Source organism: Euwallacea similis, chromosome 20 (genome assembly GCF_039881205.1).
Source record: "Euwallacea similis isolate ESF13 chromosome 20, ESF131.1, whole genome shotgun sequence".
NCBI classification, from domain to species: Eukaryota; Metazoa; Arthropoda; class Insecta; order Coleoptera; family Curculionidae; genus Euwallacea; species Euwallacea similis.
In genome coordinates, this window is record NC_089628.1 from 405,233 (window position 1) to 421,083 (window position 15,851).

At 34.2% G+C, this 15,851-nt stretch overlaps 1 protein-coding gene across 3 annotated transcripts in view; it reads left to right on the top strand.

Annotated features, from left to right (window-relative positions):
• Positions 1 to 803: 803 nt before the first annotated feature.
• Positions 804 to 15,851, top strand: part of LOC136415643 (ras-related protein Rap-1) — a 41,351-nt gene continuing 26,303 nt past the window's right edge. The window contains exon 1 of one of the 3 annotated variants that reach the window (XM_066400330.1): positions 804 to 1,068. The gene's annotated coding sequence lies outside the window, so the exon portion shown is untranslated. The remainder of the gene's footprint in view (positions 1,069 to 15,851) is intronic. The other 2 variants (XM_066400329.1, XM_066400328.1) reach the window with 2 other exon arrangements.

The following is a 15,851-nucleotide window of genomic DNA, read 5'->3' on the forward strand; positions in this document are numbered from 1 at the left end:
TTATGCAATTATATTGTATTTTTTCAACAAGTTTTTATTTTCAGGATGAAATAGTTTATTAAAAAAAGTTTGATTTTGGTTCTTGCGATTAAGAACTAAAATTAATTTTTTAGATATTTTTTTCCCCACTACTTCTCATTTAGGTACAGGGTGGGCGGTTCAGCGGCTGACAAGGGGCCTACGTGCGAAGTGTAAAAGGGTCAACCGAAGAACGAAAAGGGCCACTTAGGACCTGACAGTGGGCTTTGGCCTCCCGCTTTATTAACACTGTTCGTTTTCTACTAGTACAGATTGTTAATGGATGATCAAATCTCTCAATTTTTGGAGTTAAATTTATTTTTATATATATGTTTCAGCACTTTAAACATCATGTTTTTAGATTTATCTTTGTCATTCGTTTTCAAAACCCACATTATTCAGTTTTACAGACAACTTTTTGCGAACTCTCCACTTATCCACACTACCATGTGGTGAACAAATCAAACAGTCTAGAACAATCTTATGGAATAAGAATCTCAAAAAACTAAAACCTTAGGCAAGTTTTCAAAGACTACTGAAAAAATTGTTTCTGAACAATTTTCATTTCCACAACTTCAATTGAACCTGCTAAAACTTCGCAAAAAGTCTCTGTGAACAAAAGCTCAATTCCGTGCCAGTCCGGCCACCCCCAGTAGCACCTCGAACTCTCGAGATTGATTCCCTATAATAGAAGAAAATAATAGGAATCCGATCGCAAAAGGTCTTTTCGCACTTTCTCCGAGGCAACTTGTTTCCCGACACTATTTGTCATTGCAACAGCTTGGCACACATGTTGAATCCAGAGGAAGATAGTGCAGGGCGCAGACGCATCCCGGAGCCGAAAACCGGGCTCCGGGAACAGTTTCAGGCTTGCGGCCAACCTGTTGGCCCGGAGAAGTTGCGTTAAAGACTTTTCTGGATAAACGCGCTTTTTGCCGGCGTAGAAAGTTCAATCCGGTATTTCGTCTTTTGCGATCCAGAGAAAAAATTATCCGGTGAGACAAAAACTAGTTTCATCGAAATTGGCTGGTGCTTGTGACGTTAAATTCGGTAAGTAACAAATTTTTTGTATTTGGAAACTTTTTTAAGAAAATTTTTATCATTGAAAATCCAAAGAAACTGCCAAAAAAAGGGATGAATTATTGAGAATTTGGTGTCAGGAATTTAACCTTCAAGAATTTATTTGCAATAAAGTTTCACACATTGAAAGGATTCTTACATGTGCCTCAAAACTCGATCCAAGTTGTTTTGATATTTCCGTCTTTCTTTCTCCTTCGACTATTTCATATGCATATGTAATCTTTATTCTTTTACCGAAAATTTCGATTTTGTCTCTAAATAGTTTATTCATTTGCGTCGAAATTCCTTTGATGTGATGACCGACATAAACAATAAAAGATTTGGAATTATCGTAAGAGTCAAGATTACAAAAAGGAAAAAATCTTAGATTAATTTAAAATGCAGGATAAATTTACGTAGAGTCAGGTCATGAGCCATTAAAGACTTTATATTAATATTATCTATAGGAATTGCAAAAAAAAAAAATGAAAAAGGTTAGGATTTTAAATAATTGGGTGCAAAATTACGAAAAAGTAGAACTTAAGGTGAGTCTTTCAAAGAACTCTTGAGAAAATCGAAAGTGAAGGACTCAAGTTTTCTTATATTAGTTTTAACAAAAAAGGGTTTTAATTTAATTTCTTAAAAGTAGAAGAAATATCTGAAGGCCAACCACATTTTGGTGTTCTTTTTCTTGGTTTAGGTTAGATTCAAGCAGAAAATTTCTAGATGAGTTCCTCGAAAGGCAATTTCTATAGAAGTAAGATATTAATGAATTATGGAGAAATTGGTATCAGTAAAAAAATTACGTTTGAGGGGATTTTCTTTGGGTGAGTTTTAGTTTTTTTTCCGTTGTAAAGCTTTGTTTATTACCAGTCCAAATAAATTAATGCAAAAATGCTATAATTTGTAATGAATAGTTAAGTAAAATTACGACGAAGTAAAATACGAAGAATAACTGATATTTACGAATCTAGATAATATAAGTGTACGTAGAAATTACAGTAAACGCATAAAATCAAAGATTTTGTATTCTCATGAGAAGCAGGTTTCGCTATTTGTTTGCCTAACGACAGAAAATTTCATTTTAATTTCTCCAAAGGTATTTCTCGAGAATTTGGATATGAATTATTGGGGAATTGTTGTCAGGGACTTAACGTTGGAGTGTTTCTTTCTAAAAAGTTTTATTTTAATAAACTTGCAAGGAGAAGAATTTAGATCTCACTTAAAATAAATAACTCTAAATCGTCTCAAGAAATCAAAGATTACGAGAATCAAATTTAGGTTAGTTTGAAGGAAAAGGTGTTTTAAAATAATAACTCAACTTTTTTTTGAGTTAATATCCATTTTTCATTATTCATAATAATTTGTTTTCAGACTTTTTTTTCTCTTTTTCCTTTATTGGTATCGGCAAATTATCGTTTGACCTAGGTCTAGCCTGTATCTGAGTGTAGATTAGAGAGAAATAAACAATTCTCAGGAAAACTACCCGCGTGTTAACACGAAAGGACAGCCTTAATTGAGGTGACTCGGAGCAGAAGAAAAGGGGAAATGGATCCCAATTCCCATTTCCCAGGACAATATATAACTTTATCCTTAAGTATTTGGTGAGCCAAAAAAAAACATCCATCTTGCGTAAATTACAGATATAAGCAATTTATCTAGCCCTAAATTATTAACATATTAGGCGACATATTTCAAAGATTTTTCAGAAATTGTGATAGAATAATCCACAACACGTGTAGAATATTTCCATGAAATTCCTCTTTTATGGCCTTCCGGACAACTACCAACTTCTAACTTCCATTCATATAATGAAATTTTGTTTTTAAAACCCCGCAATTTTCAATTAAGCATGGTTATTCAACATGATGTTTTATCCCACTCGAATCGTATAAATTCGACCGAAGCTAAATAGTGAAACCTTTATGGCTTGGATGGCCAATTAAGGGTTTTAAAATGTGAATAATGGTACAATACCACATTTGATGCCACCAACGTAAAAGCGGATTGCACTCCACGTGGGTTAGTTTCTCCGAAATTGCGATATCAAGCATGAAATTACTGATTTTGGGTTCATCAAGAAGTCTTACTTTCGGTTATAGATGAAATTATCTGCAACAATAGTGGTTAATTATATTGAGAATCACCGCAGATTGTCAATTAAATTTCAAGTGCCTAAGGATGAGGGCCTATTGCCAAGTGCGTTGACTTCTAAATGTGAAAAGATTGGGTATTTGAAGGGCTAACAAAGCCCTTTGTTGTATCAAAGATGGATTACCATATAAAGCTATGTATAGATATTGACATACAAATATGAGCAAAACACACATTTATATGTGAATATTTTAGCCATCGAATCCAGGACGAAATGACAAGGTTCTGATTAGATTGGATTTGTTGAGATTAACGTTAGTTCAGCATCGACAGTAATACGTACCTAATATATCTAAGAAGAAACCTATTTGAGTTAGCATTGAAATCATCCAGGAACAGATTAGGAAGTATTTCAATTTCTACGATCGTTTATCTAAATCTTCAATATTTCTTCAATAAGAAATAATAATAAATCAGACGTTCCCACATGTTCCATAAAATTTCCAGATATAACTAAAAGAAAAATGAGTATTCCGGAAATGCCAAATCAGAACGAATAAATTCTACAAATTCTATTTCATTGATATTTAGCAATTTTCAGATTTCTTCAAAAGGGGGTAGAATGGCGTAAAAAGAAAAAACAATCAAAATTCAAAATTTTCCTAAAATCTTAGAGAAGAGAGTATTTTTTTTAGGTATTAAGATTCAAAATTGCATAAAGGCTATACGAGGTAAGAATGTTAAAATTTCAAAAAAAATGAAAACAGGAACAATTTTCAAGTTATGTGTTGCTGATCTTCACGAATTCTGCACTATCTCGAAAACCGAGACAAGCTAGTATATGACCATATATTGATAAAAGGTTTTTTTCAGTTATTAAAACTTGAATATGCTGCAATATTCAGGGTGCCCTACATATGTAACAATAGAATTATATATATTATCAGAATTTTTCCACTTAGCCTCTAATATCTCGAAAACAGTTAGAGGCTTTCTTAATTCATACAGTTATTCTTTTAACACTTTCAACCATCTAAGCTTTTTATGAACTCGATGTTTGAAGATTCTTGCACATTCTTCATTGTTAATATTAGCAATTCCAAGCGAGCAACTCGCATACAGGCAAGCTAATGTGCTTTTGTACCTAAAGTAATTATCCCAATCAACAGGCTGTTAAACATGATTTTCCAAATCCCACGTTGATAACTCAAAGCGAAATTGAGATTGATGCAATTTGATGAGTAAAATTGACCTTCAGATATATCTACTTTCAAACAGCAAGAAGATCGAATATTAATTATAACAATTAAGAACCTACTTGGAGCGCCTTTTCAGCATATCCAAGACCGCGATTGATAAGCAAGGACATGATTGACGAGATCTTATATCGATCCATATTGGACCCATATTTTTAATATTGGGTAGAATTTTCGAATATGTACACGTGTTTGCTCATTTCGTAATCTCACTCAAACGATTGAGCACGTAATAGTAGGTTAAAGTCGGGCACGAGGATTTTACCCAATAATCGCCTTTGTTTGAGCATGATTGGAATTATGTTTGGAATCACAAGATGGGAGCATGTTTAGGAAGGGATAAGACTTTCAGAGATTATTTGAAGATACGGAATAAAGGCAAAATTTTGCGATTGAGGTTAGTTCAGGTTAGGAGAAGAGAACGAGGTTGATTTAGATTTATACTAGAGAAACATAAGAGATAAGAATTACATGCATGCACCTCTGCATCTGATAATTTGGACCTTCTGAGACTTTTGAATTTGTGCGAAAGCCATGGAACACTGTGGCACTCTTATATGTTAAAGCTTCTGTTAGTTAACGACAACTATTCGGGATATTGGAAAATCGGAATTGGGACTCCTGAATCCCCGATGCTTGTCATTGGACATCCTGATCTCTAATGTAACTATCCCTTTCTCTCCTCTGTGTTGGGATTATCCGTCTATTTACATAAGTAATAAATACCCTTGCTTTCCTGGAAACGCTATTGTCGCACACAAACATATCAGACAAACAGATTAGTTTAATAAACAACATTTGCTATTTTTAGTCAATTCTGGAAAATATCGAACCATTATGATGAGAATGTATTTACAAAATACGCTCCTACTTCCTGAAATTAGGGCAGAAAGCGATGTACGTATAGTTCAGCAGAGGTGGACACATATGGATATGGAAACGACCAGGAAAATCGATATTTAAGAATCAAACACAAACATCCCTGGCGAATCGGATTTATTTCTTACCTAAAACCATCCGTAGTTAACCTCCATCCCCTTCAAAGTAACCATATGAGTTTTCACCCCGAAATTACTCATAATCTATGATAATAACCCTGAAAAACATAATGTAAGTACCCTTTATTTTCCCTTGAACCGCCGGAATTTTTTGTTACTTTACCAAAACAAAGGGTCTGAAGTCCGGACACATTTCAGAAATCGATAAGTCTCACACCAGGCTTTAATATTTAATATCTTGAGGAAAGCTTTTGAACGGCCAATGTCCAAGAAAATCCGGTTAATGCCTCTTTTTAACACGTAATGAAGGCCCTTTATCAAGTTTGTTTGTGCTTCTGCTCGTTTTTTAAACTCTGGAACGCCTCTGATTAAGCCACTAATTCTCTTGTTGCTGTGAAATTATCCTGGAAATTTATTAAGCTCATCTTAATATTTTAGCGCAGTTTTATGATTCTCCTGTTAATATTTATTTCCAGAGGAGGCGACTGAACAGCTCGGCAATCATAAAGCTGCTGGCAACGCGAAGAAGATATAAATTTAATGGACAGTTTCTTTGCTCTTTTAGATGTTAATTACGCAAGGTTTTAATTAAATATTTTATGTAGGAAAAGTGTAATTAAATATATTCTCATCGATGTCCCAAAAGCTTTGATAAATGCCAGAAAACCCCTGTCGACCATAAATTTTCATTAGCATTTTCTAATTCAATTAAGTATTCATGAATATTCCAAACCTTATCCTTTGTCCTCTAACAAGGAACTTTGATTATATTAGCGATTAGAAGATTTAATGAATTATCTTTTTTGGATGGAACTTGAAGAAATATTTGTGGGTGAGAGTGGAAAAGTTCGAAATTTCTGAAGGTGCAAAATTTTTTCTTGGAAATTAACATTTGTATACTGATAATTGCCCAGTTTGTTCGCAAAATTTAAAGTATGGAAGGATAGGTTGTACCGTCGAGGGGCTCTTCACCAAAAACAAAACAAAAATTATGAAATTAATGAAAATAATATCAATTTTAAATGGAAAAAATATCTCATTTGAAGTAAAATAAATGAGCTTTTACATATTTTAATTTTTTTGTAAAATGACTTTTTTAGTTTCAATATTTTCATTTTACAAACGTATTATAATCACCTTCAGGCGTGTTTTTACAGCCTTTTAAGTAATTTTTAGAGATTTTTAAGGCACTTTTATAATATTAGTAGTCAGGAAAATCTCTTAATTTTTTTACGTTTTGCCTGTTTTAGGGATGCACGCTACTTGATCTCGAATAACAGCTTTCAAGAGTACTTTAGAGTATTTTATAGCTTCAACTGAAAACACGGAATTTTGTGCACTTCCAAGTAACCTTTAGGGACCTTTTAGGATTTGTGTTTAATTTAATTAACCAGAAAGTGCCTAAAGTTTCTTCAGATTTTGTCTATTTTATAGATGTAAGTAACTTTAAAATTATCTGATCTGCACGTAACCACTTCTAAGCAAGTCTTAAAGACTCAATCGGTCACAGGGGATTTTATGAATTTTCAAGTAATATTAAGGGATTTTTGGAGATTTTGGTTTTTTCAAAGGCCAGGGAAATGCGTCAATTTTTCCAAGGTTTTGCCTCTTTAACATTAGATTTTTTTTAATTTTTAGGAACTTTTTTAATATGTCCGTGTTTTCGAATTTAAATATTAGGAAGGATTGAGGACAATACATATCTGAGTCTGTCTTTAATTTGTATTCAAAGATCCTTCTTTGATAAAGTACTCCAATGAGCTTTGCATTTACAGGAATGATTTTCCTTTATGCTAATTGATCCCTCAGCCGTTCCTATTATCCCTAGAAGTCTAAATTACTTCAAATACACATTTTTGACCTCTGGAGTACTGGAAATAAACTTTAATTTCCTTCGCGATTGGAGCTGACGGCTTTCCAAACTTTATTTGAAAATTATTCTAAACTGATTCAATTTACATATCCATTCTGCTAAGTGTATTTGAATACGTAATTGCGAATACGAATTGAAGTTATTGGAATCCGGCATTAAGCTAAATCCTTGAGGTTTGCATAAACTTCGATATCTTCAAATCAATTCTGCAAAGTCATTATCTTCAATTAAAGTTTACTTTACCTGAAAAAATAGTCGTTTTTGGCTAGAGTTCTGTAGGAGCGGAGGTGCAAACATGTTTGTACGAGTACAAACGCTCAGAAATTAATTTTCCTGCATGCGATAAACCGATTTATCTGGCAATGACATAACGGACCTACGTTGTTCTATTAACGGTCGACAATACAATTCCCGATAGACAAGAGACTGTTTCCGATTGTATGACATATGGCATACTATTATAAAGGTAAATGTTTCGTTTCCATGAATTTGAAATGGATGCCGGAAAATTTTGTTGATATCACATGTCTTTCAATAATATTCGAAGATATTAAATTTCCCTTGAGGCTTGCAGAAAATATTTGGAAAAACGCTTCACAGTCGCAGGTAATTCACATTCCCCATACCTCGAGGTATGAGAAAACATTTGATCATCCAGCATTCATAGTTAACCTCTTAATTAATTTCCATATTAATAAATATAAAAATAGCAGTTACAAGTGGATATCCATATTAGCTTTCCCCCCCAAAAATGCTAATATGGTTAATTTTATATTTGCTATCAATATGCAGATAAGATAACCTGTTCTAATATAATTTTTCATGAGTCACGGTTCATCGTTCATGTTCATGTGCCCCATTATAATTTGCAACGCAATTTCTCTAATGTTTCAATTAGTCATCATAGTAATTTTGCACTATAATCAAACACTCCTTAATTTCACAAAAATGATAGGTTAAGTTATGAATTTCATTAAAATTGTCTTTAATTATTTAAGGAAAATTTCGACTAGAAAATTGGTAAACTGACCTGAAATAGACACCTCAAATAAAAAAATGCACAAAACCTCATGGACAAATTAATTTTTGATTAAAACATATTCGGTTCACGTAATCCGAGCTAAATCGTGGGTTATGGTAATTTTATGAAGGCGTGGTTTATTACTCCAGAATTTAAAAAAACTGTTGGACGAGGCGTGGTTTATAACACTCATTGGAAAATATCTTTACCCACAATCGGGTGGTGCTCAGCAATTCAATAATTTCTAATGGGTTATTGCATGGTGAAGGAGAAGTAAATGCTGTGAACATCACTTATTAGATAATAGTTCTATTCGCAAATGGGTGGTGCTGACAATGGCTAGTCAACAAGTTGTGATAGGTTACTGTGTGGTGAGGGAGGAGTAAATGTGGGGGTTAGGGAGTGTAACATCACTCACTAAATAGCAGTTCCACCCATAAATGGGTGGTGTTGATGGTGACAGATTTGCTGATTCGTTAGGGTGCAGCGAAAAGGGGGGGCGAGTAAATAATCCCTTGGAATTGTCACGCCTACATCATAGCAACACAGTGCTAAATGGTAGTAACAGAGATTCATATGGTATACTTCGAATCAATGGAATGCTACTTCCTTTCTCACGGTCTATTTCACAGGAGTAGCCTCAATAAAAGTTGGCCTACTGCTAACTATATTTACGTAGGTTTTTCTCCGTTGACTAGGGGTTTATGAATTGGAGCTTCGGCAATTGTGTTTTAGGGATAGTTAGGGACCTTTCAATGGTAGCTACGTTAACTGAACGATACGAGTATATTAGATAAAATTTAGTAAAAAAAACCGCGGGCACAATCGCTGAGTCTTCAGTCCACCAAGAAGCCAGGAAAAAAGAGAGCGATCCGCTTTCTACCTAGCCTTAAGTATTAACATCCATGGTCGTAAACCATGGGCGTACCATGTCTAAACAATACTTAAAGGCATCGGGTCAGCCCTCCGCATGGAGCCGCTGCGTCCACATCTGACACCCAGCCCTTGGCGAGAACCTCGCTAAAGGGAACCAGCATTGTACTTCCCATGCCAACAGAGTATCGTGAAAAAAACCCAGGGTACCGGGTACTGCCAATCATGGGCGTACCTTAAGGGTAAATCGCCCTTGTGCTCCATTCCTTAATCCTAACTTATAGAATAATATTTACAAGCTATGTACAACTAAGCGGTCTGACAAACTGATCCCACATTTACATTATTTTAACTTGTATGCATATGACAGATTGACAAAAATTCCTCGAGATTAATGGTTCCTGAAATCTCGTAATATTTAGAAATACAAAAATGTCTTCCCTAATCTTCATGTAATTTATCTAACGTAAAACAAAACCTCCAGCTGTAGCAGTAACAAGACATAAGATGCTCCATTTGTGGAGCGCTCTATTTGCTCTATTTCGCCTTTTTCGCAAAGTGTGTGGTAGTGTGTAGTGGACAGAGAGAGCGTGGGTGATTACACAATTGCCTATGGGCCTCATGAAACCTTCCACATTAAAGGTTTACAAAAGCGGGAAGAAATGATGCTAATTTTTAATTAAACTTTTTGCTGTTTGTTTAACATTTTTGTTGTTCATGTGAAAGAAATTTCCATTTGGAGAAAATTTGGCAAAACGCGGTTAAGCAATTATCCCTCCATTAAGCCATTGGCGGTAATTAATTAAGCTCACTTCGCTAATGGTTATTAATTTTCCGGAAGTTTGTTGACATTCAAATACACTGAGCTAATGAATTAATAACAGTAAAGGGGAAATAAATCCTCTTAAAGATCGGCTCAATCTTTAATGATGAACTTCTGAGATTCATTTAGTCGATTCCGAAAATACGTTAGTAGAACTTTATGATGAGGCCATTAAAAGTATCGAAACTTGATTATCTCTTCTCTGAGATTTAAATTAACTAAAGCAGCTAAAATTGGCTTTGTTAATGCAAAGCTCGGCTAGCCAAGGGGAAAAGCACTTTCTAGCATATTTTTCGAAGCTTTCAAGCTTTTCAAGCCGCAACATAAAAGGCACAGGAATAATTGAATTGTCCTGGAAATTTAATTGTACGCTGTAATCCACTTGCCTTGGACTATCATTGCATCCACGTTTTGTTCATGAAAATTTCACTAAAATTATTTTTATAAAAAGGAAGGTACCGAAGTACGTACTTCTGCAGGTAATTCGGTTTCAGCTGAAATAACAAGTTCACGGCCAAAGCGGCGATCTTGCAACAGACTTTTAAATTTACCTAGTAAATATTATCTCGAGATAATCTGGAATTTCTAAATATACTTTCCATTAAACTTGGAAGATGAAGGCGGCTGTTCGATTTGAAATATTGCATCATTGCAGATCTGATTTAAGATAAATGGGGTAAATCAGATGCTTTAGATATTAACGCTATAAAAAGGCTGGTAATGGCGATGCAAGTTTGGTAAAAACTTTGGTAGTTGGAATTAAAATGTTGCAGACTTTAACATTAATTAAGAGAAATCTTATGGTCGGAAATTTAATAGTTTTGAATTTCTCCTCTCGGAAAGCCATTTATCTACTCCAATCCAAATCGGAAATTGTATCCAAAATTAATGTTGCTTTGGGGGCTATAATAGCTTCTTCTACGGATATTTCCTGACTCAAGAAGGACGCACTTGCACTGTTATAATCTGCCAACTAATACCTCAAAGTCATTAAAGGCGAGATTTAAACCACATTTTAAGATTTTGCTTCCAAATTCACTAACCTGAACTGATTTTAGAGAGGTTGCTATCCTTCGAAACTTCGACTTAGTCACTCGTCCCTTCCGGCTTTACTGTATTATTAAAAATCTCTAAAATTGACTTGAGTTTAGGCTAGTTCTTATGCTGAATAACCTATTCCTGAACAATTTATTATCGCAAGTAAATTGGAAATTGCAGGACCATTAATTTTGCTTTAGAGAAATTATATTACCTTCACTATGCATTATACTGGAAATAGCGAAATTGAAGTTTAAATTCTGAGGATTTCTGAGAATATTAAGAGCGCCTCAAGGGGCAGTTGATGCTTAATTGCTTCAGATTAAGGTCAGATTTGGCAGTAAGTACTCCAGATTACCACGTGTAGTTCATATCCTATAAATTTTCTTGCAATTATGAGAAGCCTTTTGGGTTAGTAGGTTAGATTTCCCTTAAAAATTCAATGTAATATCTCTTCAACTTCAGGCTTAACCGGAGTGTGATATGAGGTGGTTTACACATGTTCAGGAACAAATTTCAGACGGTCAGTTACCGCCCTCTCGTAAGGGCTTCCAGGGGATGGTTTTCGAGAGCAATATAAGTGACTCAAACCCTCCATTCAAGTTTGCTCTTAAGGTTTCTTGCAGATAAAATCCTTAGGGGCAAATTAAGGATCTGGGAAAATATATCTAAATTTGATTTTTATTGGGAAAAAGTCTCTGCATTTTAGTCGAAGTTGCGTATACAAGTGGCTTTCTAAGCTGATTGTCGCAGTCGAAGTTCAGGAGAAAATTGATTTCTGGGAATGTCCCCTGAGATTAAAGATATGTTAATATTTTTACCTTCAGATTATGCAATTTGCATCTCTAGGCATGTAGTTTTCCCTGTTGCAGACCAAATTCGATCTAAATTTGAGCTATAAATAAGGGTCTGCTCATCTTTCAGGTCCTTAGATCTTCGGCGAAACATAATAGTCTCTATTACGCACAGTGGTGGATCTATGGGTAAGCGGGGGCTTCGAGCAGATTCATGTGGGCCTGGACTTGCTTATGGGGGCTTCATTGGCGTATCACAATGCTTTAAGGAGTTTTAAAAAATGACTTTTCCTGTATGTTTTATTAATCGTTTAATTTTACATCAGCATACCGTTTGAGTTTAGAAACTGCTCATTCTGGTATATTTATTTTTTGTTTTGCTATTGTCGGCGAATCTAAAGCCGATTTAACTCCAAGAGCTGATCCCTTAATACCATTCCTTAATGCCATTTGTTAATACGTACACCGACTAATACATTAATCAATGCACACAGTAACAAGACTCCTTAAATTGTTGGTGATGATGATGATGATGATGATGACGACCTTTACATCATTATTTCCAATTATGTCAGAATAACATATAATGAAATAGCGTCTGAAAACACAAGTGGAAATTGATGTAGTTTAATGTAGCTATCCCATGCAACATGCTTAAATATTGATAATCTATGTAACAGACGGGTGTCGTTTAATGTCCCATTGCTATAGTAACAATTGGGGTGAATCCATTAACTAACGCTTTATTAAAAAAACAAAAAAAAGAAACATCCCTGAATGTATATAGCTAGTGCCGTTAATAATCCGAGTTAGTACTCCTATCGCTATCTCCCACAGACATTCCATTGATTATTCTAACCGCTCACTTGAGATGTTGCCGGCAATGTCACGGTCAGTGGCCATTATTCGACATCAATCAGGAATTTAATATCGGCAATTGAATCAAAGACAGGCCTGTGGAGAGAGGACGGGGGTGATGGGGGATGGTAATGTGGAAGAAGCGTAGTAGTGTCGAATCTAAGCCTGTGAGGAAATTCAATTATCGTTTGATAGTCGGGGATGAAATGGATCAGGCTTTGACGCCCTGTGTGTTACATCAGTTATGGATTTTTCATTAATGTCTTTGTCGAACCGTATTTAAGCCAATCTTAGATTGTTCAGCAAAATTCAGCTCTCGCTGGAAAATGGAGAAGTCGCATGACACCGAATTTATTATTTAAGCCACTACAGGGGAGAGCTTCTGCAAAATCACATATTTAATTAAATTGTAGGTTTTGCGGTGTCAGTGAAATCTGAATTTGCTTTAATACCGCATCTGCGGAACTATTCTGCAGTTTGATGCTTAAGGGAGGAAGCAATTAAAGCAGAATTCCATTGGTAACTGGATGCATGTAGTTATGAACTACCAAAATGACGGTAAATTTAATAGAGTAATGTGGAAGGTGCTTGATTTCAAACTCCGACATTATTTTCAATTTGCCGCGTGCAATTATCAGGAATTCCAGGGCAATTTAATCATCCCAAAACCACACACAAACACACCATACACTTTTAAATCGATGTTGAATTCCTTCTAAAGCTGTACGATTTACTCGTTTTTCCCCTGCTGACGACAAATTGGGTTTTTGGTTGAAGTTAAAATATAAATTACTCGTCATGGACTCACATTCAAGCAGTTTTGGCTTAATTTATTGTACAACATTGATATTATTTGTTAACTCTGTAAGCCTACGTATGTAATAAAGCTTCCGGATTGGACTCTAATATTTTTTGAAACGGAAATTAAAATTACAAGCTATCTATGTAGAACTAATATGTAAAATATAATAGTTATTTATGTAAAAACTACGTAATGTAAGGTTTTAAAGGACGAATCAGTTTCGGCCGACCAAGCTTGCGAGCGAATCCATAAAGGGAAGAGTCGAATAAAACCTCATTACATATGCGTTACATGTAATGATTTGTGTACGATTTCATTTTAATTTTAATCGGAGGAACGTCAGTCATTATTTAGTCATTGTTAGTTTCATAGTAAATATACAAGACGTCCCTTAATGTCATATTAATATTTTAAGGACATTTCTCACTTTATGAATTACATATTATTTTATGAGGAAAAGTTCATATAAACTTATGTCCGCAACAGTCCAAGTTTTTAGTTACAGGGTGTTGAAATTTTAAATTTCCCAGAAAGCTCTTTAGATATTACTTTCAATTTAGATATGTGTTAATAGGACATAAAATCCCGTTTTTTAATAAGAAAAACGATGTTATTGCTCAACCAGTGGCGTCTTTGCTTACATGTTTGCCAATATTATTTACGAAAAAAATGGTTTGCCACTGACATTTCTTCGCACGAATATTTTTTTGATTAAGCTGGTCAATTCTACATGAAAAATGTCTCTTACGTTTTTCTCGACAACCGAGACGTTCTTGATTAAAAAGCATGGTTATATGTATATCACCTGCTTTATTCTTCAACGACTATTCACCTGTTTTATCGTACTGATACTATAATAAATAGGTTTATGATCGCAGTTTATGCACGCAAATTTAAAAATTGATGTCCGACTAGCTCAGGTTAGTAAAATACGAACAGAAATCTTGTACAGGGCGTTTCAAATTTATATTTAGATATATTATTATACACACATCGCAAATGTCTACGGATATTTTATATGTTTAAAAAGATAAATAATTAACAATTATGAAACTGATTATTTTTTATACATTAATAAAGACGTTCATTTCTTTATTAGTTACTACAAGAAAGCTTGGATTTATTAGTGCCTCAAAGAAAAACAGGATGAAACAAAAGATAAGTTTCTTTCATATAAAAATAATTCAAGCAGTATTCCTTTGAAGCATTGTAAAAAAGCTTAAAAAATTAAAATGAATATCTCGTGTGTACCCCTCTGGCATTTATTACAGCCTGACACCTGCTGGGGGTACTTAAAATTAAATTATCCATTAAGTCCTAAGGGATAGTTCTCCATGCTTCACGTAGGCATTCAAACAATTGATGGCGCTTTTCAAAGTGACCATTATTCTTTAAAACCTTTCTTTGGCTTGAAATTGTTTTATTTCATATTAAGAGCCACAATTTATTATTTTTGACTTTAAAAAATTATGTTATAAAGTAATATCCCTAGAAATTTGCGATGTGTGTATTTACATTACTGGGATCCTGAAAATGTTAAATGATTCAGGGTTGTTTAAATAAAGGGAAAGATTTTCCACTGCATGATCTAAATAAATTTGTAAGCTGGAAACCGTCAAGAAAACGCGAAATCATCCAAAATCATTCAATATTATTTATTATAAGTACCTTAAATTAAAAATGTATTAATTGTTATAAAACTCTTATCCTTCATTACTTTGTATGTTTAAGCAAGCATGGATTATTCACTCTGTTAGAGTTGTAATTCTGCCAAGCTCAAAACCCATTCATGTTACTATAAAAAAGGAAATAACGAGAATATTCTAGCACCACCATCGCGAATATAAAGGAGCAATATTCAGTAGATCATAATCTTGGAAAAAAGACATTTTCTGGAGACATAAAACCCCGTACAATCTCATAAAATCACTTCGACTACATTAGACCGTCCATCATCTGAATTTTATTTAGAGGAATCTTTGTCAATTTTAGAGCAGAGCTCTAAATATAAATTTTATGTAGAGCTCCTTTGGGAACATGTTTGACTTAGAGTCATAACTTAAAAAATTCTTTAGTTTAAACTTGAATTGGCTTTTTAAAATTGAAAGATTTAAAGTAGAATTTTTTATATTTTCCGTTTTTCCAAATCCTAACTGGAACGTGATTATAAATTTATCCGTGTCGTTATACGGGTCATAACCTCCCTATCAGTTAAACCGTTTTCCTATCTCTGAAAGTTTTTACATCTTGAGCTGGGTGACTGCTCAAGGTATGAGATTTTTATATTATGAATGTGTTTACGCAGCTTTTAGACCCTAATGGATTTTTGTGATTCATTTGGATT